The sequence below is a fragment of the Coturnix japonica genome, chromosome 33 (assembly GCF_054131305.1).
Source record: "Coturnix japonica strain WE chromosome 33, WE-NBRP24, whole genome shotgun sequence".
NCBI lineage: Eukaryota > Metazoa > Chordata > Aves > Galliformes > Phasianidae > Coturnix > Coturnix japonica.
Genome location: NC_140695.1, coordinates 6,693,690 through 6,720,819, shown reverse-complemented (window position 1 = coordinate 6,720,819; position 27,130 = coordinate 6,693,690).

The window sequence follows — 27,130 nt, the reverse complement described above, 5'->3', positions numbered from 1 at the left end:
GTCTACGCAGCAAATCCGCCAATCTTTATTGCGATAAGCCCTCCAGACAAGAGCATAAAGTCTTTGCCTGAGGGCAGGGTTAGTAGTAATGGATGTCAGTTTTGAAATTTCCAGTCCATTCACCATAGCACTTTCTGCCTCCATGTCCCATAACCAGAGCAGCTATGCTGGCATGCTCTCTTGGTTTCTGTCTAAACCACTGTACTATATCCATCAGTTCAGCTGCTGTATTATGGGCAGCAGGGTTTGGGGGGTTGGATACTGGTCAGGGCACTCCCACCAGCCTATCCTGCATTTTTTTTTTTTTTTTTTTTCATTTTTGGGTTACAATCAGTCAGATCTCAAATAGATCTAGTCCAAATGGAACCTCAAAATCTGACCTTTTAGTGCCTTCATTTACAGAGTCCATTTTATACAGATTCCCTTGTACAGGGTCCCCATGGTCCTCCAGACAGTTGTTACTGATCTTCCATAGGAGAATGATTGAATTAGGTTTTTTCCCATCAAAACTGCCACCTGTCTTTCCAATTTTTCAACACTATCATTCAATAGCTGATTTGCATCAGCCTGAGCCTCTTCAGTTATGTTCAGACAGTTCAAGGCCATTAAAAGTGGCCATGCCACCATGAACACAGCTAACTGTCATTCTCAAGTTGTAAGTATGTCTTTGCTAAGACCATGGAAATACTCAGTCAGGTGGGCCAGGGACTCATGGACCCTCCCTCCGTCCCACACAGGGCCCCATTTTTCAGTGACAGAAGCAGTGCTGCATTTTGAGGATCCTAGGAATCCCAGGACATGCCCTGACAAAAGGTCATTCAAAGGGGTAGTCTTTCCCCATCCAAACAACTCCATGATATTCACAGAATCACAGAATTGTAGGGGTTGGAAGGGACCTCCAGAGACCACTGAGTCCAGTCCCCCTGCCAAAGCAGGTTCCCTACACCACAAAAGAGGTACGAAGAGGTAGATCTGAGTTGCACATTATATGATTCCCACAAAGATTAAGGAAATCTGAAGCTTTCAATATATTTTTTTAATTCTTTTTTCATTTCATTTTTTAAACACCTGACCCAGACCCCAACCCTCACAGGAGCTGTAAAGATAACAGCATTAACCTGCAATGTAACTCTAATCCTAACCCTTACCCTGATTCTACAGGGGACTGTCTGAAACGGACATCAATTCAATTACTCATTTATTTATTGACAGACATTCAAGTTTGCTACGTTTGGAGAAGTTTTTATTTGTTTGCTGTGGTTTGGTTTTTTCTTTTTTTCTTTTTTTTTTCCCCCTTCCCTCCTCTTCCATCTTTGTGTTCTTCCCCTATAATCAAAAGAGAACGGATCCCCAGGGTCTGTCCCGCAGACGTTCTTTCCGTGGTCTCTGCTGCCACCTGCTGGCCAATACACGGAACTGCCACTGTTGGGCGTTTGGTGCCACAGGAAGCACAACGCAGATCTGAGTTCTGACCGGTCTACGCAGCAAATCCGCCAATCTTTGTTGTGATAAGCCCTCCACATGGCATTGCGCATGCACTCGAACACGCAACAGGCATAGATTTCTCTTAACTCCTTGAGGAGCAGGCAAGCAGAACAACTGAGCGCACCACTGCTTGTGATTGGGCCACCCCCATCATAGAGATGTGTGTTAGATCTTTTACCCACCCCTGGACTGGCCTTGTTGTTTAACAATAACCTCTGAAATCTGAGCTACTGGTTCTACCACCTGTAGTGTAGAATAGGTAGCCAATAAATGCTTTTCAACTGTGATGTATCTTTATTCTGCTCCATGCCAAACCTGTGGCCAAAACCTCATAGGGGTTCACAAAGAACTCTGGCTCTGCCAGAGTCCCCATCCAGACCCTTCTTGAGTTACATTCACATCTAGTTTGGCTGAAAAGGTTGGACTATAAATACTCAGTGCTTGGGCCTGTTTAACAGATATTTTTTCCTGATTATGCTGTCCATCGATCTTTTTAAACTGAACTCCTGCTCTAATCTGGTCTTTAAACATTTGTTGTCTCAAGACCCTAATGGGTCCAGACTGGATTACCTTAGGGGCTGGACGCCTAAGTCATGGCAGCAGATGGTTCTCTGCCTTTCTCAGACCTTTCCACCACCATTCAGAGCCTGCATCTGGCCGTAGGCACTCTTGTCTCCCCATCAATTGGGCAGCCTGTTGTATTACAGCACCTGAGGGCCACTGGGGGGTTCAGTATGGATAACATAGACCCATACTGATGTAAAGGTGATGGCTGTAGGATGAGATCCCTCATTCCTGATGAAAAATTTATTGACTGGGCTCTCAAAATCATCTTCATAGATTGCCTCTTTCATGCCTAATTCTCTAATATAATTTTGTTAGTCCTCCATAGAGGACCACAGGCTGATATTTAATGGTATGTCATTCTTATTTGGCCATGTTATATGACACACAGCCATAAATCATTCACTGATCAAATGGCTATCCTCATTATGTTGGACAGAGCATACAGTCTTTGCCTGAGGGCAGGGTGAGTAGTAATGGATGTCAGTTTTGAAATTTCCAGTCCATTCACCACAGCGCTTTCTGCCTCCATGTCCCATAACCAGAGCAGCTATGCTGGCATGCTCTCTTGGTTTCTGTCTAAACCACTGTACTATATCCATCAGTTCAGCTGCTGTATTATGGGCAGCAGGGTTTGGGGGGTTGGATACTGGTCAGGGCACTCCCACCAGCCTATCCTGCATTTTTTTTTTTTTTTTTTTTTTCATTTTTGGGTTACAATCAGTCAGATCTCAAATAGATCTAGTCCAAATGGAACCTCAAAATCTGACCTTTTAGTGCCTTCATTTACAGAGTCCATTTTATACAGATTCCCTTGTACAGGGTCCCCATGGTCTTCCAGAGAGATGTTCCTGATCTTCCATAGGAGAATGATTGAATTAGGTTTTTTCCCCATCAAAACTGCCACCTGTCTTTCCAGTTTTTCAACACTATCATTCAATAGCTGATTTGCATCAGCCTGAGCCTCTTCAGTTATGTTCAGACAGTTCAAGGCCATTAAAAGTGGCCATGCCACCATGAACACAGCTAACTGTCATTCTCAAGTTGTAAGTATGTCTTTGCTAAGACCATGGAAATACTCAGTCAGGTGGGCCAGGGACTCATGGACCCTCCCTCCGTCCCACACAGGGCCCCATTTTTCAGTGACAGAAGCAGTGCTGCATTTTGAGGATCCTAGGAATCCCAGGACATGCCCTGACAAAAGGTCATTCAAAGGGGTAGTCTTTCCCCATCCAAACAACTCCATGATATTCACAGAATCACAGAATTGTAGGGGTTGGAAGGGACCTCCAGAGACCACTGAGTCCAGCCCCCTGCCAAAGCAGGTTCCCTACACCACGTTGCACAGCTCAGCATCCAGGCAGGTCTTGAATATCTCCAGAGAAGGAGATTCCACAACCACCCTAGGCAGCCTGTTCCAGTGCTCTGTCACTCTCACCGTAAAGAAGTTATTGCACACATTAGTGCAGAACTTCCTATGGTGCAGTTTCTGTCTGTTTCCCCTTGTCCCGTCTCCACACACTGCTGAAAAGAGTCTGGCCTCAACACTTTGCCCCCCACACCTCAAATATTTATAGAACCTGGATCCTGTCCCCTCTCAGCCTTCTTTTCTCAAGGCTAAACAGACCCAGTTCCCTCAGTCTCTCCTCATTGGGGAGATGCTCCAGGCCCTTCACCATCTTAGTGGCCCTCTGCTGGACTCTTTCTAAGAAATCCCTGTCTTTTTTTTACTGGGGAGCCCAGAACTGGACACAATATTCCAGATGAGGCCTCACCAGGGCAGAGTAGAGGGGGAGGATCACCTCCTTCGACCTGCTGGACACGCTCTTTTTAATGCACCCCAGGATGCCATTGGCTTTTTTGGCTACAAGGGCACACTGCTGGCTCATGGTTAATCTGTCGTCCACCAGGACGCCCAGGTCCCTCTCAGCAGAGCTCCTCCCCAGCAGCTCTTCCCCCAGCCTGTACCGGTGCATGCAATTATTTCTCCCTAGGTGCAAGACTCTACACTTGCTTTTGTTAAACCTCATCCGGTTTCTTACTGCCCGGCTCTCCAGCCTGTCCAGGTCTCGCTGAATGGCAGCACAGCCTTCAGGCGTGTCAGCCAATCCTCCCAACTTCGTGTCATCAGCAAACTTGCTGAGGGTGGTCATTGATGAAGATGTTGAACAAGACCGGACTGAGCACAGACCCCTGGGGGATGCCGCTCGTTACAGGCCCTCAGCCAGACACTGCACCGCCAACGACAATACTCTGCACTCTGCCAGTCAGCCAATTCTCGACCCACTTCACTGTCCAATCACCTATCCCATACTTCCTCAGCTTTGTTATAAGGATGTCATGGGAGACTGTATCAGTTATAGAGGTTATAGAGTTCAATTCCTGTAGTCATTTTGGCGGCCCAGGTGGGACCAGCTCTGTTCGCTGCAGGACCAGATGAGAGGGAGACACTTTTGGCGCACCCTGAGATTTCTCTGAAGGACTCCCTTCCTCACCTGATCACTGCAGGGACAGACAAGGACCACCCATAGGTGGACCAGGTATGTGTATGGTAAGTGGAGCCCATATGTCTTGAGGAGACATCCTACACAGTTTACAGCCATACGTGCTGCTCCCAGGGAGGTGAGCTCATGGCTTTGGTTGCCAGCTGGGGTAGGAGGACTCCTTGGGTGTGTTCCTATGAAAGGGAACTGTATGTCATATGAATGGAAACAAGAACAAGTACTCTCTCCCAGGTGGGTGACAATAGGAGGGACCTAGGTTGGTCTCTCCTACGGGTATGGGATATAGTGGATAGCCTGTCAAATGGTAGCCTGGGTTCTCCAAGTTGTAATCACGGGGGTTATAGGTTGTATGTTCAATATTATCATCTGCTTTAAGTGTTTGGTACCGTGTGTCAAGCCGACTCTGGGAAAAACATTAACGTTTGCAACTGGTCGACCAGAGTATGAGTGTTATTAAGATTCCAGCTAGAAAACGTTGTCAGCATTGTGTAGTATGAATAAACCATGGTTTTTGATCTAAATGTCAGAGTGAGTGTGGTGTGAGTGAGACACAGAACAGCTGCAGGGTGAGTGCCGAGTCCCGATCCATGTTTCCTTCCTCCTGTGAGGGAAATGGCCAGACACGGACAAAGTGAAAGACTGTGTTGTCTGTCCACTCATATGTACTTTCTGCTTGTATGTAAGAAGACGGGAGTTTGTACTCTGTAGATTAGTAAGATTGTCCTGAGGAGAGGTGTACATTCCACCCGACCAATGAGTGTCAACCCATTTATGTAATACTATGTACTGCTTGCGAGGAAGTGTGTGAGGGAGGTGGTTCAATCAGTGCTGGTTCTGTGGCACAGTGTTTATAACTGAAGAATACAGACTGTATTAAGGGAGTTTATGTGAACTGAAGAACTGTACGTTTTGACAAACTGTTTTGATGGTATAAGAAAGTGTAATTGTTAATGATATATGAAAGTGTAGTTGAGGGAATGTGGAAGTGTATCTGAGCATAGAAATAGAGGAAGCATTTACAGAGGAAAAAGGATTAAAGTGAGTTTACCTGCATTGACATGAGAGCAACACCCTGCCAGACCGCTGCCCTGTGAGCTGAGCAGAGCAGAGCAGAGACACAGTCCCCATGTATCAGGTAGTGTTATTCTGCTTACCAAAAGAATGAGTTCACTACAGAAGAGGCAAATCTTCCCCTCTGCTCCATCTGTGGCATACTCTGGAGTTCAAGGCATTGCAAAGCTATGGCACATCTACTTTCTTTCAATGATGAAAACTTAGTGTGCTCTGGGCTCTCATTTCAATTGCATCTAAAGAAGTCTAGGGTCATGCCAGCTGACAGGAAGCTGGCAAATGTTGTCTCATTGTAAGGAAGAGCAAGAAAGATGACATGGGCAATTATGGACCTGTCAGTCCAGAGCCTGGTAAAATTATGGAGAAAATGATGGTGGGAGTTATGGAAAAACAGCTGAAGGACAATTCTGTCATTGGTCGCAGCCAACACAAGTTTGTGAGGCAAAGGTCCTGTTTAATTTAAGCTCATTTTGTGACACAGTTATCCGTTTAGTTGACCAAGGGAAGCCAGTTGATGTAATCCTTGAGGATTTCAGTGGAGATTTTGATACTGTTTCTCACAACAACCTTCTGGACAGAATGTTCTGCATATGGCTAGACAGAAACACAATGTGGTGGGTGAGCAGTTGGCCAGTAGGTCAGTCCCAAAGGATTATAGTCAGTTTTTTCCATCAGGCTGGTAGATGGTCACTGTCGGGGTCCCCAGGGTTCCATTTTGGGGCCACTTTCCTTTCATGTTTATGCAGATGACTTGCATGCAGGACTAGAAGACGTTCTGAGCAAGTTTGCTGATGAGACCAGATGAGGAGGTGCTGTTGCCTCCACTGAGGGTGGAGAGGACTTGCAGAGAGATGTGGACAAGTCAGAGAAGTGGGTACCAGTTGGTACTAAGCACCAAGTGCATAACGTATAACAAGAACAAGTGCCTGATTGTGCACCTGGGTAGGGGCAATGCTGGACATACACACTGACTGGATATGGGACACTGGAGAGGAGTCTGACTGGAAAGGGTTGGGGTGCTGGTCAGCATCACACTGAATGTGAGTCAGCAGTGTGCCAAGGCAGCCAGGAAAGACAACAGTCCCCTGGAGTGCATGAAGCAACTTATTGCCAGCTGGGTGAGGGAAAGGGTTGTCCCTCTGCTCTGCATTGCTACTGCCTCACTATGTTCTGGGCACCACAGAACATAAAGGACTTCAAACTCTGGGAGAATGTGCAAAGGAGGGCACTGAAACCGAGAGATCTGAAGTTCAGAGTTTCACAGGGATTGGCTGCTTGTTCAGACTGGGCCCTTCTCACATCCCTGCTCACATCCTGCAATGAAACATAGGTCTCATATGGGACATGAACCTCACAGCGTCCTTGCACCACATGTAGAGCCTGGGATCTTCTGTCCCCATGTCTTTCATTTAACATCATACAAAATTCCAACACATTGCCCCAGGAAATGCCCAGAGCCAACATGACATACAGGACCTCTCTACCACTGGTCTTGCAATCAGGGCTTGACCTGTCTGCTTTGTAAGGCAAAGGAGAGGTTTCTTAGCATGCCAGTGCCTTTGCCTGCCTGTAGTCATGGCTTCCAGTTATCTTCTCTAACAAGTCCCTTGGGAAGCTTACTTGGTAATGTTCCTCAGCGGGGCCATTAATACTCCAAGAAACTTCACTGTTACTTCTGACTTTATCTTGTTGAGCACTTTGTGCAAACTTCTCTCTGCACTAGAGGCTGATGAACTCAGCATCAAATGCACCCTGGGACCATTATAACCTAAAGAATCTCCTGTGCCTTATGCCATCTTGTTATCTTCTTCAGGTTATCAGAACTTGTTCAGCAAAAAGGAGGGATATCTGGAGAGAGCTTAAAGAATCCAGTATAAATTTATTGTCTATTTATTTATAGTTGGGTTTAAAGAAGACATTAAAGCAGCACTGTGCAACTGATACCAATCCAGGATGTCCCAATGAGTTCTGTACTGTTACTGTGTTGACAAAGGTCCTCCTCAACCTCCCCACCCAATTTCTGCTCACAATGGACCTATGGGACTTGCATCACTTTTCTTCACATCACTCTTCTCCTCTGCATTCATCCGCTCAGTGTTAAAACTGCTTTGCACCAACTCCCACTGGCTTTCCTCAGAGAACCAGCTACACATGGAAAAGGAAAGATTTCTCTTTTTTATCTGGCCAGCAAATGGAAAGAAAGGTGATGCAATTGAATGAACAGTAAAACACAGTGATCAACTGCATGCCATGTTCAAGCTGCATCTATTGAAGTTTGTCTTTCATATGGAATACTTTTAAAAGAAATGATTTATTCTGAGGTAGGATAGGATAGATTGAATCACAGTGAAGTAGTTGACAACAGAGGCCATCAGACTCTGGTAGATAGAGCAAATTCCAGTAATCTCCCTGGGATAGATCAGCCAGGTAGTTGAGAGGTATCAACTTAAAATTGATCAGGACTTGTGAGTATTTCACACATTGAGACGGGTTAACACATTCTCACTGATTCTCAGACTTTGGGGAGATGGAACAAATTCCAGTAATCCCCCTGAAAGTCAGAAATCAGACAGATAATTGGGAGGTATCTGACTGAACAAAGAGCAAGGGATGGAGAAATCTGGAGGGCAGTGGGAGTAGTTTGTGCCCAAATGGCCTGCTGAAAACATGCCCTTAACCATGGCCATTTATTTAGGAGAGCTGAAAAAACTTGGAGGATGAGACACATCAAATAGGCAGCAGGGAAGAGTAGTGCTGGGCACCGGGCTATAGTCACAGGGCATTGGCACTGGCACCACTGTCTGTGTCTCTGAATCTGAAGGCATTTGTGTCCAGCGAACACAGTTCTGGAAAACATTGTAGTTTCAGTAAAAGAAAAAAAAAGACATCAAATCACCTCAAAGATTCATATTTACAACTTAAAATGGAACAAGACTCATGAGAATTTTTCATGTTGAGAAGGGTTAACACAATTTCAATGATTTCCATCTTTGTCTTCAATTATTTGTTTCAGTTTTATTGACATTTATGATCAACTATTATGCTTACAGCCTCAAAATAAATAAAAAGAGATACATTTGCATCTTGCACGTGGCCTGATGCCCCTTTCACCTTCGCAGTTCCCACAAGTCCTTCCATGCCAGAGAGTATGAGATCCAGCAGAGCACCTCTCCTCTTTGGTTCCTCCACTGCTTGGTCAAGAAGCTGCCATCTGTGCTCTCCAGGGATCTGCTGGATGCCACATGCCCTGCTGTGCTGTCCCTGCTGCAGATAATGGAGTGACAAAGGCCACCAAATGGGACAAGGGACAGACAACATCAGATTCCCATCTGTCTGCAGAGGGCACCTTCCATTTACTCTCCCTGATCAGGAAGACAGGAAAAGACACTGATGGTCTCCTCTGTTTGCCATTTCCATTAGCTCTGACCTGTCTGCTCTTCCATCCCCAGGCAGAGCTCAGTGCACTCTCACAGAGGGCATTCACCCTTCTTTATCTCCTTGCCCATCCATCCTAAAGACTCGGTATCCCCCTTGTGCTACAGTGCAGTTGTGGAAGCCATTAAACTGTGTCCCCATGGTCCAAACAGGAGCTCAGGCCTGCAGCTCTATCAAGATTTCTAGCTTCTTGTGTGTTGGTGTTTGCATTAGTGCAAAACCACAGAAGTAAACATCCTAATTGGAAAGCATCACTGGACATAGCCTGACTGGATAGCTAATCTATGGTATCAGTGTGCAGAAGGTGGCACACAAACATTAGACTGATCGTGGGCCTTGGAGTTGACACAGCAACATGGTCACACCATGGGCATGGCTTTCCTGAAGGCCCTGTGCTGCTCTTGCAGCTGTGAGTGAATTCACCAGACAGCCGGTGCTATCCCCTCTCTGGCCCTCGGCTGATGCCCAGGAAGGAGGTGTCTGTCTCAGGGATTTCCCACATGGTTTACAAGCACTGGCACACATCAGGAGCAGCCCAGGCACCTTGGGCATCACCCAGTGTCTGTGTGTGAGCAGCTGCCTCCCAGCTGAAGGTCCGAGGACTCAGAGCAGGAGCTCACATGCAGGCAACTCCTTGTGCTCTTCTGAACTGAACCAGAGGAATCCCAGCTCCTGTGGGTGTGTAGGGAGCTGAATCCCATTTCAGCTCCAGGATTTCTGTCAAGGGATGAGACTCCTGCACTGCCTCAGCTGGATCACTGCCCTGCACAGGGAAAGTCCAAACCTTGCCTTCCTTGTCTGGTTGCCCTTATTGTTTCATCAAACAATCTCTGGGAGCACTCCACATATGTCTTCAATCAGTCACTGACCACTGGACATGTGGTGGTTAATTGAGCGAATTTCAAAGCACAGTCATGATGCTGTTGTCTTTCAGGAGCTGTTGGCCATGAGGACCCAGGGACATGTCAGGGGAGACAAGTCGGAAAGATAAAAATGACATAATCTGCTGCTTGCCTGTCCAGGCTCCTGGACACAGGGAGCTCATAAAAGTGTGCAGGGCTGCAGAGAGACAGCTGTGCCCAGGAGCAGCTCTTGTGCACAGCACAGCCTGCAGGTGACAGAAGGAGAGGAGAGAAACTGAAGAGAGCTTGCAGGATGTGTGTGGTGTGAGCGGGCTGTGAGCTCACTGCAGGAGCATTGCTCACAGACCATGACAGGGTAAGTCTCACTGCAGACCATGAGCTGCTTTTCATAGAGGGTCAACTTAATTTGGGACATCCCATAGGAGATCTGGATGCAGGCACTGCATGTTTCTTTACTGTGGAAAAAGCCTTCTGCTCCAGCTGAGGGCTTCCATACTGCAGTATGAAATCACAGCCCTGAGGGCTGCATGTCCCAGCACGGCTGCAGGCTGTGCAGCCGGGGCTGCAGGCGGGTGCCCAGGGCTGTCCTGCAGAGCAGGGTCCCTGCTGTGCCCCAGGGGCTGTGTGCCGGGTATGGGACTCTGCCGCCTGCCAGGCTCAGCACTCAGCCTGCCCGGGGAGCTGCCCAGGGTGCTGCAGGGAGACGGGTGGGGGGAAGGAGCCCCCCGGCAGGGCTTGTGCTGCCACAGCTGCTGCCTGGGGCAGGGGATCACAACTCCACTGCACAACGGAATGTTTCTGAGGGCACTTTGCAAGAGGAGAGCCAAGGCAGGGGGTTTCCATTTCCTGTTCTGAGGCAAAGAGGTTTGGAGTCAGAAATCTAAAAGGGGCAATAAGAGTTCTGAGAATTTTTCATCAATCAATTGCTTGTTTTGTGAACACTCACACATGATGTGCTTTCAGTCTCCCCTTTCTCGAAGGATGGAATTATCATCATTTTCTGTAGGCATGAATAATTCACTTATCCTACAAACAGGCAGCATTTTCTAACTGAAACTGAATGCCACAGAAGCTCGGGTAGGGGGCTCTAAGAGCACTTGGGGTAAAGATATGAGACATGAAACAGATGAAAATATCCAGGGAGAAGGCATAAGAAAATAAAAGGAAGGTTAGAGCTCCATATGCTGCTTCTGCTTAAGGAATGCTGAAATACATGAAATTAAATGCAAGTAATGGTGCTAAATGTACACTGTTGTAAGAGAATAAAAACATTTCATATTATAGCAGGAGGAGTGTGTCTGAGAATGGTCTGGACTTGTCATTATCTTCTGCACTCTGAGCAGGACTCCAAGCCCAACAACAGCAGATGTCCAACAGCAGCTCCATCAGCGAGTTCCTCCTGCTGCCGTTGGCAGACATGCGGCAGCTGCAGCTCCTGCACTTCTGGCTCTTCCTGGGCATCTACCTGGCTGCCCTCCTGGGCAACGGCCTCATCAGCACAGCCGTAGCCTGCGACCGCCGCCTGCACACCCCCATGTACTTCTTCCTCCTCAACCTGGCCCTCCTCGACCTGGGCTGCATCTCCACCACTCTCCCCAAAGCCATGGCCAACGCCCTCTGGGACACCAGGGCCATCTCCTACACAGGATGTGCTGCACAGCTCTTTTTCTTTTCCTTCTTCCTCTCAGCAGAGTATTCCCTTCTCACCATCATGTCCTATGACCGCTACGTTGCCATCTGCAAGCCCCTGCACTACGGGACCTTGATGGACAGCAGAGCTTGTGCCACCATGGCAGCAGCTGCCTGGGGCACTGGGGTTCTCTATTCCCTGCTGCACACTGCCAGTACGTTTTCACTGCCTCTCTGCCAAGGCAATGTTGTCAACCAGTTTTTCTGTGAAATCCCACAGATCCTCAAGCTCTCCTGCTCTGGCTCCTACCTCATGGAATTTGTATTTCTCTTTTTTGGTGTCAGTTTAGGCTTTGGTTGCTTTGTTTTCATAGTTGTGTCCTATGTGCACATCTTCATGGCTGTGCTGAGGATGCCCTCTGAGCAGGGACGGCACAAAGCCTTCTCCATGTGCCTCCCTCACCTGGCTGTGGTCTCCCTGTTTCTCAGCACTGGTGCTTTTGCCTACCTGAAGCCCCCGTCCATTTCCTCCCCACTCCTGGATCTGACAGTGGCACTTCTGTATGCAGTGGTTCCTCCAACACTAAACCCTATTATCTACAGCATGAGGAACAGGGAGATCAAGCACGCTCTCAGGAAGGTGTTGCAATAAGCACTATTCCAGCTACAATAAAATGCACAACTTCCTCAATAGGATTCCCAGTGGTGGTTCTTTATGTTTTATGCATCTTTGTCTGTTTGATTATGTGAGATATAGGAATGTGCAAAAAAAAAATGTTATTGAACTTATAAATAAAAATGTATTTAAATTCTTTCCTACCTAATTTCCATTTTCTCACTCCAAGAACTCATGTAAACATGGAACCAGATTCCCTGAATATGTTATAAGATACCTAAAAAGCTTTCAAAATAGACTTACTTAGATTTTCTTTCTTCCTACTTTGCCTGGATTTGGGGAGGTACAGCCACAGACAGCAGCTCAACGTGCTCTTTTCATTCATGTGCTCTTACCAGTGCTGCAGTGCTCTTGAGTCCTCTCATTTGTGCAGTCCTGAAGGTCTTGTGTGTCTCACAACAGTCCTGTTGCCTCTACAGCAGCAATCCAGGGCTGCAGTCAGTAGCCGGCAATATGAACAGGTCTGTCAGAGCTGGTCTCCTTGCTGGCACTGCCATAACAAGAGGGCCCCTTTAGAGCAGGACCAGAGAACTGGAGGGAGGCCTCTTCCAAAGCTGGTGTAAGGAATATACCTCAGGAGCTGCTCCCTGAGAAAACCTTGAGATCTTCAGGTGCTCTTCACTGTGTGACCAGATCAGATTGAATAGTCCCAAGGAGATCCGTAAGCATCTCAAGGCAGTGCTGTGGTTTAAGGTTTATGGGTTGAGACAAAGAGAAAAAGAAAAGGATAATAATTATGACAAATGTATTTATACATATATAATATATTTAGTGTATTTTCACACATATACAACATATGCAGTTGCAAGCATATATGAACTAATCCCTATGCGCATCTGTCTGCAAGTCCAGGATTAGTTGCAGGGGTTTTAACAGCCACAGGGTTCACTGTAGGAGCTGAAGTGGCTGTTGGGCTGTTGCAGGAGTTGAAGTGACCTCAGAGTTCATTGCCAGAGCTGGAACCACCACAGGACCTGTGACTATGTTGGAGCAGCCACTGGGCTCATTGGAGGGGTTGGAGCCACCGCAGGGCTGTACTTCCTCCCTTGGGAGGAATTTGTACCATTTTCTTATTACCATACTTGGAACAGCTACAGGACCCGTAGCAGGAGTAACTGCAGAGCTCATTATGAGGGGTGGAGTGACAGAGGGATCTGCCCAGAGCTTGGAGCAACTGCAGGACGTGTAGCAAAACATTGGAGCTGCTGCATGGTCTGTGCCAGGAGTTGCAGAGGCTGCAGCACTGTCAGCAGATCCAGCTCTCTGGATCTGGCACACTGCAGTCATTTGTGCCTCTTGGGGGTTACCAGTGCCACAGCAGACCTGCCCCCAATATTCTACCAGTTTATCAGGATCCTGCAGTTGCTCGGAGATGAAGTTCCAAAGCCCTGGGGGTGCCCACCACTCCAGGCAGCTGCCCAGACCGTCCCACACCCTCTGCCATGCAGAGCCTTCTCACCTTGGGGCAGATCTCTCACTGATATTCCTGAATAATTGTTTAACCTCAATCATAGATTCATAGAATCACCAAGGTTGGAAAAGGCCTAAAAGATCATCCAGTCCAACCGTTCACCTATTACCTATAGCTCCCACTAAACCATGTCCCTCAACACAATATCCAGTACACCCCCGGACTCACAGAGGCGACAATGTAAATTGTGTAATTCCTAATCATATGGACAATATTACTTCCAAAACCCAAAGATGACCGCAGAGCTGAATGTGCACAAAACTTCACTTTGTCAGCTGCCAATTTTATCGTGGTACAAACTGAGGTCAAACAGCATAGCAAAATAAATACCCTAATGCAGCATCCAAGCACCAAGTAAGGAGCTGTGCAGTGAAGCTTCATGAGAAGACTCAACAAGCTCCACACATAGGGAGCACATCCACACATATCAGCACCATGGCCTGCACTTCTCCAGCTCCCACAAAGCCCTGTCCGCTCTGGACAGATGTGCTGCTATCTCAACCCTTGGAGCCTCACATCAGGCACCAAAATGACAGTGGTTGTTGAACCCAACATGTGGCTCAGCAGCACACAGTGCTTTGTGCACTGCCCAATTCCCAGTGGGATGGGGATGAGAACTGGGAAAAAGAGTACAACTTCTGGGATGTAACAAAGCAGTTTACTAAGAGAGATAAAAGAAGTGGAGTAATAGTTATCACTATATATCCGTTGATATGGAATTGTATGTAACAACTGATGCACAAGCACTTGCTCAGCACCACCAGACTGATGCTCAGCTGGACCCTGGGCAGTGAAGAGACTGAGATGAACTCCCACCCCTTTCAATACAATTTCTGCTTGCTGTCAGCTGATAGAGAATGTCCCTTTGGCCACTATCAGTCAGCTGTCCTCACTCTGTTCCCTCCCAGCTCCATGTGCCCTCCACTGACCATGGCCTTGGCTCTGTACAACACTGCTTAGCAGCAGCTGTAAACATCAGAGTGTTATCAATGGTTTTCTCCTAGAACCAAAACACTGCACCACAGCAGACAGTCTGAAGAAAACAATTCCATCCCAGCTGTAACTCAGATTCCTGCCTGTCCCCTCTTCTTGTTCTTCCTGATCAGGAAGCAAGGAACAGAATCTGCCGCTCTCCTCTCTGAGCCCTTTCCATCAGTTCTCAGCTGGCTCCTCTGCCATCCCCAGGCAGAGCTCAGTGCCCTCTCATGGATGGCAGCAGCCTTTTCTCTTCTTCCTTGCCCATCCGTCATGCAGAATCTGTACCCCATTTGCTACAGTACAGAGCTGAGAATCAACCCACCATGTCTCTGTGAACCAAACAAGACCCTAGGCCTGCAAAGGCACAGAGATTTGGAGTTCGCTGAGTGAATGTTTGTGGTCCTCTCATTAGTGTAACGACTCTTCAGAAAGGATCCCCTTCCAGAAGCATGTTTTGATTTTGCCTGGCTGGGCCTTGCATCTACACCGTGCTACTGGTGTTCAGAAGATGGCACACAGGTACGAGACCCATTGTGGGGCTCACAGTTGTCCAGTGAACATTGTCACTACCCAGGGCATGTCTTTCCTAAAGGTCCTCAGTGGCATTTGCCAGCTGGCTGGGGGTGTGCTGGAGACCCCAGGGAACTGCCATTCTGTTGTAATACAAGAAGAATTTTACAGAGCAGCAGCCATGGATCAAGATAAGCACTTTACAGAGCAGCAGCTGCAGAGCAGGATAAACAGCATGAGAACCAAGGACACCTCTAGCAAAAGAGTGAAAGGCTCGTGGCTTTGAAGCGGGGTTTTAGGGTTCTTATTGCAGAAGCTTTCTTCCAATTAGTACGTGTGATTTTTGAACACCCTTGTTTGTTTGCTATAAAAGTACGGCTCTTCAGGCAATAGATGGACACAGCTATATTTAACTATATTGGTGTGTGGTTGTTTGTCCTAGAACGCTGACTTTTGCCTTCAGGTTCGCCAACACATGGGGGCCCGCAATGTCATGGGATTTAACTCTTGAACACCTGTGGGATCCCGAGAAACTAAGCCAGTATTTGAGTCAGGGATGGCGCAGCCTAGATAGATCTAAGGGGGTATGACTTATTTGGGGCTTGGCTTGTGCTTACCGTGCTCTATATAACACTGTTCCGAAAAGAGAGAATTTCCGAGCTGAGGTTCTAGCCAAAAAGGGAAATCCCCAAGTCAATTTTGATCAGTCACAGGAGGCACCAGTAACAATATCAGTTGCCCTTGTGGAAGGCAAGAAATGGAAATGGGTGTCCTCACGTCTAGAACGGAAAAAAGAAGTGGAGGAGGAGGCAACAGAAGATCCAGGTGACAGGTCTGGATAAGTACCGAGAAAGGAAAAAGGAAAAGTGTCATGAAGAAGAGAGTGATGAGGAGGAAATCTCTGTTACTGTTTGTCGATCCCTGAAGATGACTGAAATCGAAGGCGTAAGAAAGGAGTTCACACGGCACCAGAATGAATCTCTTGTTACCTGGTTGCTTCGCTGTTGGGACAGCTGGGACGGTAGCTTGTTGTGATGTGACAGGCCCTTCCCCATATTCTGGAAGAATCTTAGTGTAATACAGTGGGTGTAGACAAAAAGGCGTAGGTTATATAAGGATGTGTCTGTTTCAATAAATCGCCATTTTGCCACTTCATCTCCTTGGTGTCACTTGGTAATTGGCCTAGCTGCTGCTTCAGTTGAAGGCGAGAGATCGTAAAGAAATTAACGACCATAAAGCCTTCATGTGTATCATTAAAATTCTCAGCTATTAGACACAAGCGCTTTCCAGATTGAGCAAGGAACAACAGTAAATTGCACTGTGTGTTTCCTTGTGGTGTTACCTACGTGACCACAGAGAAGACACGAGGAAGTGGCATGACCAGCCTACTCCTGTACTATGAGCACGGGTGAGGGAACTACAAAACAGTCCAACCACCAGTACGGCTGCTCCAGTTATCACAGGTAACCAATAGAGGGGCCCTGCCCTCATTCAAGGGAGTGGAAGGGATAATAGAGTTTATTGGACTGTGTGGATTTGATGGCCTAGCACATCAGAACCACAGAAATATAAGGCACTGGTGGATACTGGTGCACAGTGCACCCTAATGCCCTCCAGTCATGAAGGGACAGAATCAATCCATATTTCTGGATATCTCTCAAGAATTGACTGTGTTGGAGGCTGAAATAAGCCTCACTGGTAAAGACTGGAAAAAACATCCTATGTGAGTGGTCCAGGGTTTCCGTTCATACTTGGTATTGAGGATACCTCAGAAGAGGGCATTTCAAGGATACTAAGGGGTATCACTGGGCCTTTGGAATCGCTGCTGTAGATATGGACAACATTAAGCAGCTGTCTGTTTTGCCTGGCCTGTCAGAGGACCCGTCTGTTGTGAGGCTGCTACGAGTAAAAATAAAAGAGCAGCAGGTACCGATTGCTACAAAGACAGTGCACAGACGGCAGTATCGCACCAACAGGGATTCCTTGCTCCCCATTCATGATTTGATTCGCCAGTTGGAGAATCAGGGAGTGATCAGTAAAACTCACTCACCTTTTAACAGCTCCATATGGCCAGTGCGTAAAGCCAGTGGAGAATGGAGGCTGACAGTAGACTACCGTGGCCTGAATGAGGTCACACCCCCACTGAGTGCTGCTGTGCTGGAGAGCAAATAATTCAAATTCTTCTATGAGCCAGTTTTGCTATTAAGTGAAGCAAAGTAAAAGGGCCTGCCCAGGAAATTCAGTTCTTAGGTATAAAGTGGCAGGATGGATGTCATCACATCCCAACAGTGATTGACAAAATCACTGCCATGTCTCCACCAACTAGCAAGAAAGAGACACAATCTTTCCTGGGTGCAGTGGGCTTTTGGAGGATGCACATTCCAAACTACAGCCTCATTGTAAGCCCCCTTTATCAGGTGATGCAGAAGAAGAATGATTTTGCATAGGGCCCAGAGCAGCAGCAGGCTTTTGAACAGATTAAACAGGAGATAGCCTGTGCCATGGACCTGGGGCCAGTACGGACTGGACAGGATGTAAAGAACATCCTCTATACTGCTGCTGGAGAGAAAGGTCCCACTTGGAGTTTGTGGCAAAGAGCCTCAGGAGGGACCCAAGGCCGACCCCTGGGATTCTGGAGCTGAGCGTACAAGGGGTCTGAAGAGTGCTACACTCCAACTGAGAAGGAGATCTTAGCCGCGTATGAGGGGGCTCGGGCTGCTTCCGAAGTAGCTGGTACTGAAATGCAGCTCTTTCTGGCACCTCGACTGTCAATGATGAACCGGATGTTGAAAGGGGAGGTTCTCTCCACCCATCATGCTACCGATGCCACCTGGAGCAAGTGGATTGCACTGATTAGACAACAAGCGCGGATGGGGAACCTCAATCGTCCAGGAATTTTAGAAGTGATCATGAACTGGACTGAAGATAAAAAGTTTGGAACATCACCAGGAGAAGAGGTGTCATGTGCTAAAGCGGCCCCACCATACATCGAACTACCAGAAAATGAAAAGAAATATGCTCTTTTCACTGATGGATCATTTCATATTGTAGGGAAGCATCGGAGATGGAAAGCTGCTGTTTGGAGCCCCACACGACAGGTCGCAGAGGCCACTGAAGGTAAAGGAGAATCAAGTCAGTTTGCAGAGGTAAAAGCTGTCCAGCTGACCTTAGATGTGGCTGAACGGGAGAGGTGGCCAATGCTTTATCTTTATACTGACTCATGGATGGTGGCAAATGCCTTATGGGGGTTGTTACAGCAGTGGGAACAAAATAACTGGCAACGGAGGTGTAAACCTATTTGGGCTGCTGAACTGTAGAAAAACATAACTGCTCAAAAAAAAGATATGATTGTAAAGGTGTGTCACGTGGATGCACACTTGCCCAAGAGTCGGGCTATTGCAGAACAACAAAACAACCATCAGGTAGGTCGAGCTGCCAGAATTGAGGTGGCTCAAATAGACTTGGACTGGCAGAACAAGAGTGAATTATTTCAAGCTTGATGGTTCCATGAGACCTCAGGCCATCAAGGAATGGACATAACATATAATTGGGCTAGAGACTGAGGGGTGGACTTAACTATGGATGCTATTGCACTGGTTATTCATGACTGTGAATCATGTGCCATAATTAAACAAGCCAAGAATATGAAGCCTCTCTGGGGGGAAGGCCAAGGCAAAAGTATAAATATGGGGAGGAGTGACAGGTGAATGATGTCACCTTGCCAGGATCTCATAATGATAAGCGTTTTGTGCTTACCATGGTGGAAGCAACCACTGGGTGGCTTGAAACATACGCAGTACCCCATGCTACTGCCAGAAACACAATATTGGGTTGTTAGAAACAAGTCCTATAGAGACATGACACCTCAGAAAGAACTGAGTCTCATAATGGGACACATTTCAAAAATTCCCTTAATAAATACTTGGGCCAAAGTTCATGGCATTGAGTGGATTTATCATATCCCCTACCATGCACCAGCTTCTGGTAAAATTAAAAGATACAATGGGGTGTTGAAAACTATGTTGAAAGCAATGGGTGGTGGAACACTGAAGCACTGGGAAAAGCATTTGCATGTGGTGCAAGGATGCTGTTAAAGTTCATATCCCACATGTGCCCTGTGTCTCATCACAGGATGTGGGGTGTGAGAAGGGCCCAGTCTGAACAAGCAGTCAATCCCAGTGAAACTCTGAACTTCAGATCTCTCAGTTCCAGTGCCCTCCTGTGCACACTCTCCCATAGTTTGATGTTCTTTATGTTCTGCATTGCCCAGAAGTGCACCCAGTGCTCCAGGTGAGGCAGTAGCAATGCAGAGCAAAGAGGGACAAACCTTTCTCCCACCCAGCTGGCAATAAATTGCTTGATGCACTTTAGGGGACTGTTGGCCTTCTTGGCTGGCTGGGCACACTGCTGACTCACTTAAAATTTTATGTTGAGCAGGACCCCCAATCCTTTTCAGTCAGACGTCTCTCATGTGTCCAATATACAGACAGTGTTTATGTCCAGGGTTGCCCATACCCAGGTGCACAATCAGGCACTTGTTCTTGTTATACTTTATGCACTTGGTGCTTAGTACCAACTGGTACCCACTTCTCTGACTTGTCCACATCTCTGTGCAAGTCCTCTCCACCCTAAGTGGAGGCAACAACACCTCCTCATCTGGTCTCATCAGCAAACTTGCTCAGAACATCTTCTAGTCCTGCATGCAAGTCATCTGCATAAACATGAAAGGAAAGTGGCCCTAAAATGGAACCCTGGGGAGCTCTGACAGTGACCATCTACCAGCCCAATGGAACCCACTGACTATAATCCTTTGGGACAGAACTACTGGCCAACTGCTCACCCACCACTGCTGGTGAACCTGAAAGGCAAAATGTCAGCGTGCTGGGTCAAACAGAGAAACACCAATATAGTTACATATAGCTGCATCAATTTATTGCCCGAAAGCCAGACTTTTATAGGAGACAGACAAGGGTGTCCAAAAATCACACACGCTAATTGGAGGAAAGCTACTGCAATAACAACCCTATAACCCCCCTTCAAAGCCACGAGCCATTCATTCTTTTCCTAGAGATGTCCTTTGTTCTCATGCTGTTTATCCTGCTCCGCAGCTGCTGCTCTGTGAACTCCTTATCTCAATCCATGGCTGCTGCTCTGTAAAATTCTTCTTGTATTACAACACACCACGTTCTGTTTCTGTCTAGCTGTATGCAGGAATTTCTGTCCAGAAGGGTGCTGGAGAAATAGTATCAAAAGCTCTACTGAAATCATCAAGGATTACATCAACTGCCTTCCCTTGTTCAGCTCAATGGATAAAGGTGTCATAAAAAGACCTGAAATTAAATAGGACCTTCCCCTCTGTATCTTGTGTTGTCTGTGACCTGTCCTTCAGTTGTTTTTCCATAACTCCCACCATCATTTTCTCCATAATTTTACCAAGCACTGTAGTGAGACTGACAGGTCCATAGTTGCCCGTGTCATCTTTCTTGCTCTTCCTTACAATGAGACAACATTTGCCAGCTTCCTGTCAACAGGTATGACCCTAGATTTATTAGATGCCATTGAAATGCGAGCCCAGAGCATGCTAAAGTGTCATCAGTGCAAGAACGTAGATGTGCCATAGCTTTGCAATGCCTTGAAATCCAGACTATGCCACAGATGGAGCAGAGAGGAAGATCTGCCTCTTCTGTTCTGAGCTCATCCTTTTGATAAGCTGAATATCACTACATACTCCATGGGGTCAGGTGCAAAAGACACAATGGGTGCCCTAAGCACGTGGCTGAGGTGGTATTTAGGATGGCCAAGAATACCTCCCTTCTGGCCCTCAGCTGATGCTCCAGAAGGAGGTGTCTATCTCATAGATTTTCCGTCACAGTTTACAAGCACTAGCACAAAACTAGGATCACCCAAGGCATCTTGGGCATCACTGAGAGACTGTGTATGAGTAGTGCAGTCCCTGTGGAATAAAAACCAAGGATTCAGATGAGGGACTCACACACAGACACCTCACTGTGCACATCTGAACTCAGCTAGGTGAACTTGTAGCTCCTGTGGTTCTTTGAAAAACTGATCCCAATTCAGCCCCAGGGTTTCCATCTGAGGATGAGATGCCTAACGCTAGAATAAGGATGGGATGGTCTGTTGATAACAGGACAAATGGAAACGGATTTAAATTAAAAAGGGGAGACATAGGTTAGATGTGAGGAACCTATATTTTTACACAGCAACACTGGAAAAAGTTGCCCTCAGAGGCTGTGCATGCCCAATGGATGGGATCCTGGGTTTACTCTGGGTTTACCCTCACGTCAGTCCATGTTTCTACTCATACTTTTGTCTAGGTGAACTCTCACTTTACTCAAGGTTTTACTCACAGTTTACCATCAGGGAGTGTGATCGGGAGATGGGCTGGTGGAGTGACTTGCTGGCATCCCCGAGGGAAGGCTGCCAGGCAGATACCCCCAGAAAAGTGGTTGACTCCCTGCCCTGTCACAGTCAGACAGACCTGACTGATGAGAAGGGTTGGAAGAGAGTCCCAACTCAACATCACAGGAGCCCCCCCATGCCTGCCTAGCCCTCGACCCCTGATCCATCTAAGCGACAGGTTTGACACTCTGAAATCTGAAGGAGATAAGAATGGGGAGGCAATGGAGGATCTGCCTAGGAGGAAACCTAATGCAAGGCAGTCACTACCAAGCCTTGTGACTTCCTCTGCCATGAAAGAAAGAAGGGTGGCCGTGGTGGGTGACTCCCTTCTCAGAGGAATAGAGGGCCCCATTTGCAGACTGGACCCCAGTTGTCAGTAAGTCTGCTGCCTTCTTGGTTTCAGGTCAGGGACATAATGAGGAAACTCCCAATGCTGGTTAGGTCCACTGATTATTTTCCACTACTCATAGTTTAGGTGGGCAGTGATGAAATTTCTTAGATAAGACTACAAACTATAAAAAGAGATTTCAGGAATTTAGGCCATTTAGTTCACAAAGTGGGAGATCAAGTGATTTTTTGTTCTATACCTTCAGTGGCAGTGAGGGACACAGAGCAGGCTTGGAAAGCAAAGCAATGAACAATTGTCTCAGAGGTTGGTACTGAGCCAGAAACTTTGAGTTCTTTGATCACAGGACAGTTTACTTGGCCCATGGTCTGTTATCCATGAATGGAACCCAACTGTCTCAAAGGGGGAAGTGAATCCTAGCATAGACGGTAGCGGGGCTTATCGAAAGAGCTTTAAACTAGCTACGATGGGGGAGGGGACAAAACAGGGCTTACCAGAGATAAGCCTAGGGAAATGCTGTTTGAGCTGGGAGAGAGGCAGATGCCTCAGCTGAAGTGCGTCTACACCAACGCACGCAGCTTGGTCAACAAGCAAGAGGAGCTGGAAGCAACTGTGCATCTGACAAACCATGACCTAGTTGCTATTACCGACCCATGGTGGGACCACTGCCATGACTGGAGTGCTGTGATGGATGGTTACAAGCTCTTCAGAAGGGATAGAGGAGGAAGGAAGGGTGGTGGTTTATATTAAAGAGAGTTTTGATGTTGAAGAGCTTGGGCTTCAGAATGAAGTGCATGTTTGTAAGGATCGGGGGAAAGGCCTGTAAGTGTGACATCTTGCTAAAGGTTTCTTATAGACCGCCTAATTGATGGGTGAGGCATTCTATGAGCAGCTTACTGAAGTCGCAAGATTGCCAGCACTCATTTTCTTGGGAGACTACAACTTCTCTGATATATGCTGGGAATATAATAAATAGCAGAGGAATCAGTCCAAGAGGTTTATAGATTGCATGCAAGACAGCTTCCTTACACAGCTGGTATGAAGTCCTACCAGGGGTGGTTCCTTGCTAGACCTGCTCTTCACTAACAGTGAAGGACTGGTAGGAGTTGAGAAGGTTGGGGACTGTCTTGGGCAGAGTGGCCATGAAATGGTAGAATTCTCTATTCTTGGAGATGTCAGAAGGGTGACTAGCAAAACTACTATCCTGAACTTCTAGAGGGCGGACTTTGACCTGTTCAGGACACTTGTAGCACAGGTCCCTTGGGAGTCGCTCCTTATGGGTAAAGGGGTCCAGGAAGCCTGGACACTCCTCAAGATGGAAATCTTAAAGGCACGAGATCAGGCTGTCCCTGAATGCCATAAGGTGAGCCATAGGGGAAGAAGACCAGTGCAGATGAACTGGGAAAAACTATTGAGACTCAGGAAGAAAAAGAGAATCTCCGTCCTCTGGAAGAAGGGGCTGGGTACTTGGGGAGATTACAAGGAAGTTGCTAAGGCATGCAGGGAGGAAGTTAGGAAGGCACATTAATTCCCTGTCCCTTAATCCATGCCCAGAGCTTCTCAGCCATGTCACTGCCAACTGTAAGCTCCATGCAGAGTTCAAGTGGGACACAGAGGGCACAGCCTTCTGCTGGGTGGATGCAAGTGTTGGTGGAACCAGATGGGACAAAGCCCTCCCACCATGCCCTCCTGGGAAAATGGCCACCCCAAGAATGGCAGTCTGCCTCCTCCATGACCCCATCTGAAATGCTCCTGCACTGATTGATTATAGGGCTTTAAACCAGGTCCAAATGGGGAAGGGTGGGGAATTGGATGTGACAGAGAAGGGCTGAGGGATATTGTTGCTGTTGGAGATTGAATGGAAAGCCTCTGAGTTGTTCTATAGGATTGTGTGAGGATTCCTCAGAGAAAGTCTTGTTGCCAATACCCCGTCCTAAATCTTACTGTGTACCCTCTGGGGGTAACCCCAACCTACTGCTGCCCTAAAGTGCCTGTAGACCAGTGCGGGTAGCATGGGAAATAAACGGGACAAATCAAGAGAAAACCACAGAGCTTTTCCTTTCATGCAGGCTGCTGATTCTGAGCAAGGCCCTGAACATCAGTACCACAGTGTAGATGCAAAACCCAGACAGGCTAAATCAAAGCATGCTTCTGGAAGGGGATGCTTTCTGAAGAATCCTTACACTAATGAGAGGACCACAAACATTCACTCAGCGAACTCCAAATCTCTGTGCCTTTGCAGGCCTAGGGTCTTGTTTGGTTCACAGAGACACGGTGGGTTGATTCTCAGCTCTGTACTGTAGCAAATGGGGTACAGATTCTGCATGACGGATGGGCAAGGAAGAAGAAAAAAGGCTGCTGCCATCCATGAGAGGGCACTGAGCTCTGCCTGGGGATGGCAGAGGAGCCAGCTGAGAACTGATGGAAAGGGCTCAGAGAGGAGAGCGGCAGATTCTGTTCCTTGCTTCCTGATCAGGAAGAACAAGAAGAGGGGACAGGCAGGAATCTGAGTTACAGCTGGGATGGAATTGTTTTCTTCAGACTGTCTGCTGTGGTGCAGTGTTTTGGTTCTAGGAGAAAACCATTGATAACACTCTGATGTTTACAGCTGCTGCTAAGCAGTGTTGTACAGAGCCAAGGCCGTGGTCAGTGGAGGGCACATGGAGCTGGGAGGGAACAGAGTGAGGACAGCTGACTGATAGTGGCCAAAGGGACGTTCTCTATCAGCTGACAGCAAGCAGAAATTGTATTGAAAGGGGTGGGAGTTCATCTCAGTCTCTTCACTGCTCAGGGCCCAGCTGAGCATCAGTCTGGTGGTGCTGAGCAAGTGCTTGTGCATCAGTTGTTACATACGATTCTATATCAACGGATATATAGTGATTACTATTACTCCTCTCCTTTTATCTCTCTTAGTAAACTGCTTTGTTACAACCCAGAAGTTGTACTCTTTTTCCCAGTTCTCATCCCCATCCCACTGGGAATGGGGCAGTGCACAAAGCACTGTGAGCTGCTGAGCCACATGTTGGGTTCAACAACCACAGTCATTTTGGTGCCTGATGTGAGGCTCCAAGGGTTGTGGTAACAGCACATCTGTCCAGAGTGGACAGGGCTTTGTGGGAGTTGGAGATGTGCAGGCCATGGTGCTGATAGTTTCCCTATTTGTGAAGCTTGCTGAGTCTTCTCATGAAGCTGCATTTCACAGCTCCTTGCTTGCTGCTTGTTTTCCCTGCTGCATCATTTGTCAACTCTGGATGCTGGATTAGGGTATTTATTTTGCTATGCTGTTTGACCTTGGTTTGTACCACGATAAAATTGGCAAAGTGAAGTTTTGTGCACATTCAGCTCTTTGGACATCTTTGGGTTTTGGAAGTAATATTGTTGGTATGATTAGGAATTACACATTTTACACTGTCGTCTCTGGGAGACCAGGGGTATTCAAGGAGAGACTGGATATTGTGTTGAGGGACATGGTTAAGTGGGAGCTATTGGTAATAGGTGAACGGTTGGATTGGATGATCTTTCAGGCCTTTTCCAGCCTTGGTGATTCTATGATTCTAGGATTGAGGTTAAACAATTATTCAGGAATATCAGTGAGAGATCTGCCCCAAGGTGAGAAGGCTCTGCATGGCAGGGGGTGTGGGACAGTCTGGGCAGCTGCCTGGAGTGGTGGGCACCCCCAGGGCTTTGGAACTTCATCTCCGAGCAACTGCAGGATCCTGAGAAACTGGTAGAATATTGGAGACAGGTCTGCTGTGGCACTGGTAATCCTAAAAAGGCCCAAATGACTGCAGTGTGCCAGGGCCTGGCCCACACCTACTGAGCTGTGTTCAACACTTTTCAGCATCTTCAAGGGGAAGAGAGCTGGATCTGCTGACATTGCTGCAGCCTCTGCAACTCCTGGCACAGTCCCTGCAATAGCTCCAAGTTTTTGCTACACATCCTGCAGTTGCTCCAAGCTCTGGACAGATCCCACTGTCACTCCACCCCTCATAAGGAGCTCTGCGGTCACTTATGCTACAGGTCCTGTAGCTGTTCCAAGTATTGAGATAAGAAAATTAAGCAAACCACTGAGTGCTGCTGTAGAGACGACGGGACTGCTGTGAGACACACAAGACCTTCAGGCCTGTAGAAATGAGAGGACTCGAATCCTCTGTGCACTGTATCAGTGTAAAGAGAGGAGGAATGAAAAGAACTAGTTGTGCTTCTATCTGTGGCTGTACCTTCCCCAAATCCAGACAAAGTTGGATAAGAGAAGAGCTAAGGAAAAGCGTATTTTGAATGCTATTTATTTATCTCTTAACCTATTCGGGGAATCTGGTTCCATGTTTACATGAGCTCTTGGAGTGAGAAAATGGATAGTAGGTGTGAAAGAAGTGAAACAAATTTTTATTTATAAGTTCAATAACATTTTTTTGCACGTTGCTATATCTCACATAATCAATCAATCAAAGATGCATAAAAGATGAAGAACCATCACTGGGAATCATGCGATGAAGATGTGCACTTTATTGAAGCGGGAATAGTGAGTATTGCAACACCTTCCTGAGAGCGTGCTTGATCTCCCTGTTCCTCATGCTGTAGATAATAGGGTTCAGTGTTGGAGGAACCACTGAGTACAGAAGTGCCACTGTCAGATCCAGGAGTGGGGAGGGAATGGAGGGGGGCTTCAGGTAGGCAAAAGCACCAGTGCTGAGAAACAGGGAGACCACGGCCAGGTGAGGGAGGCACGTGGAGAAGGCTTTGCGCCGTCCCTGCTCAGAGGGCATCCTCAGCACAGCCACGAAGATCTGCACATAGGACACAACTATGAAAACATAGCAGCCTACGTCTAAACTGATAGTAAAAATGAGAAACACAACTTCCCTGAGATTTGATTCTGAGCAGGAGAGCTTGAGGATCTGGGGAATTTCACAGAAAAACTGGTTGACAACATTGCCTTGGCAGAGAGGCAGTGAAAACGTACTGGCAGTGTGCAGCAGGGAATTGAGAACCCCAGTGCCCCAGGCAGCTGCTGCCATGGTGGCACAAGCTCTGCTGTCCATCAAGGTCCCGTAGTGCAGGGGCTTGCAGATGGCAACATAGCGGTCATAGGACATGATGGTGAGAAGGGAATACTCTGCTGACATGAAGAAGGTAAAGAAAAAGAGCTGTGCAGCACATCCTGTGTAGGAGATGGCC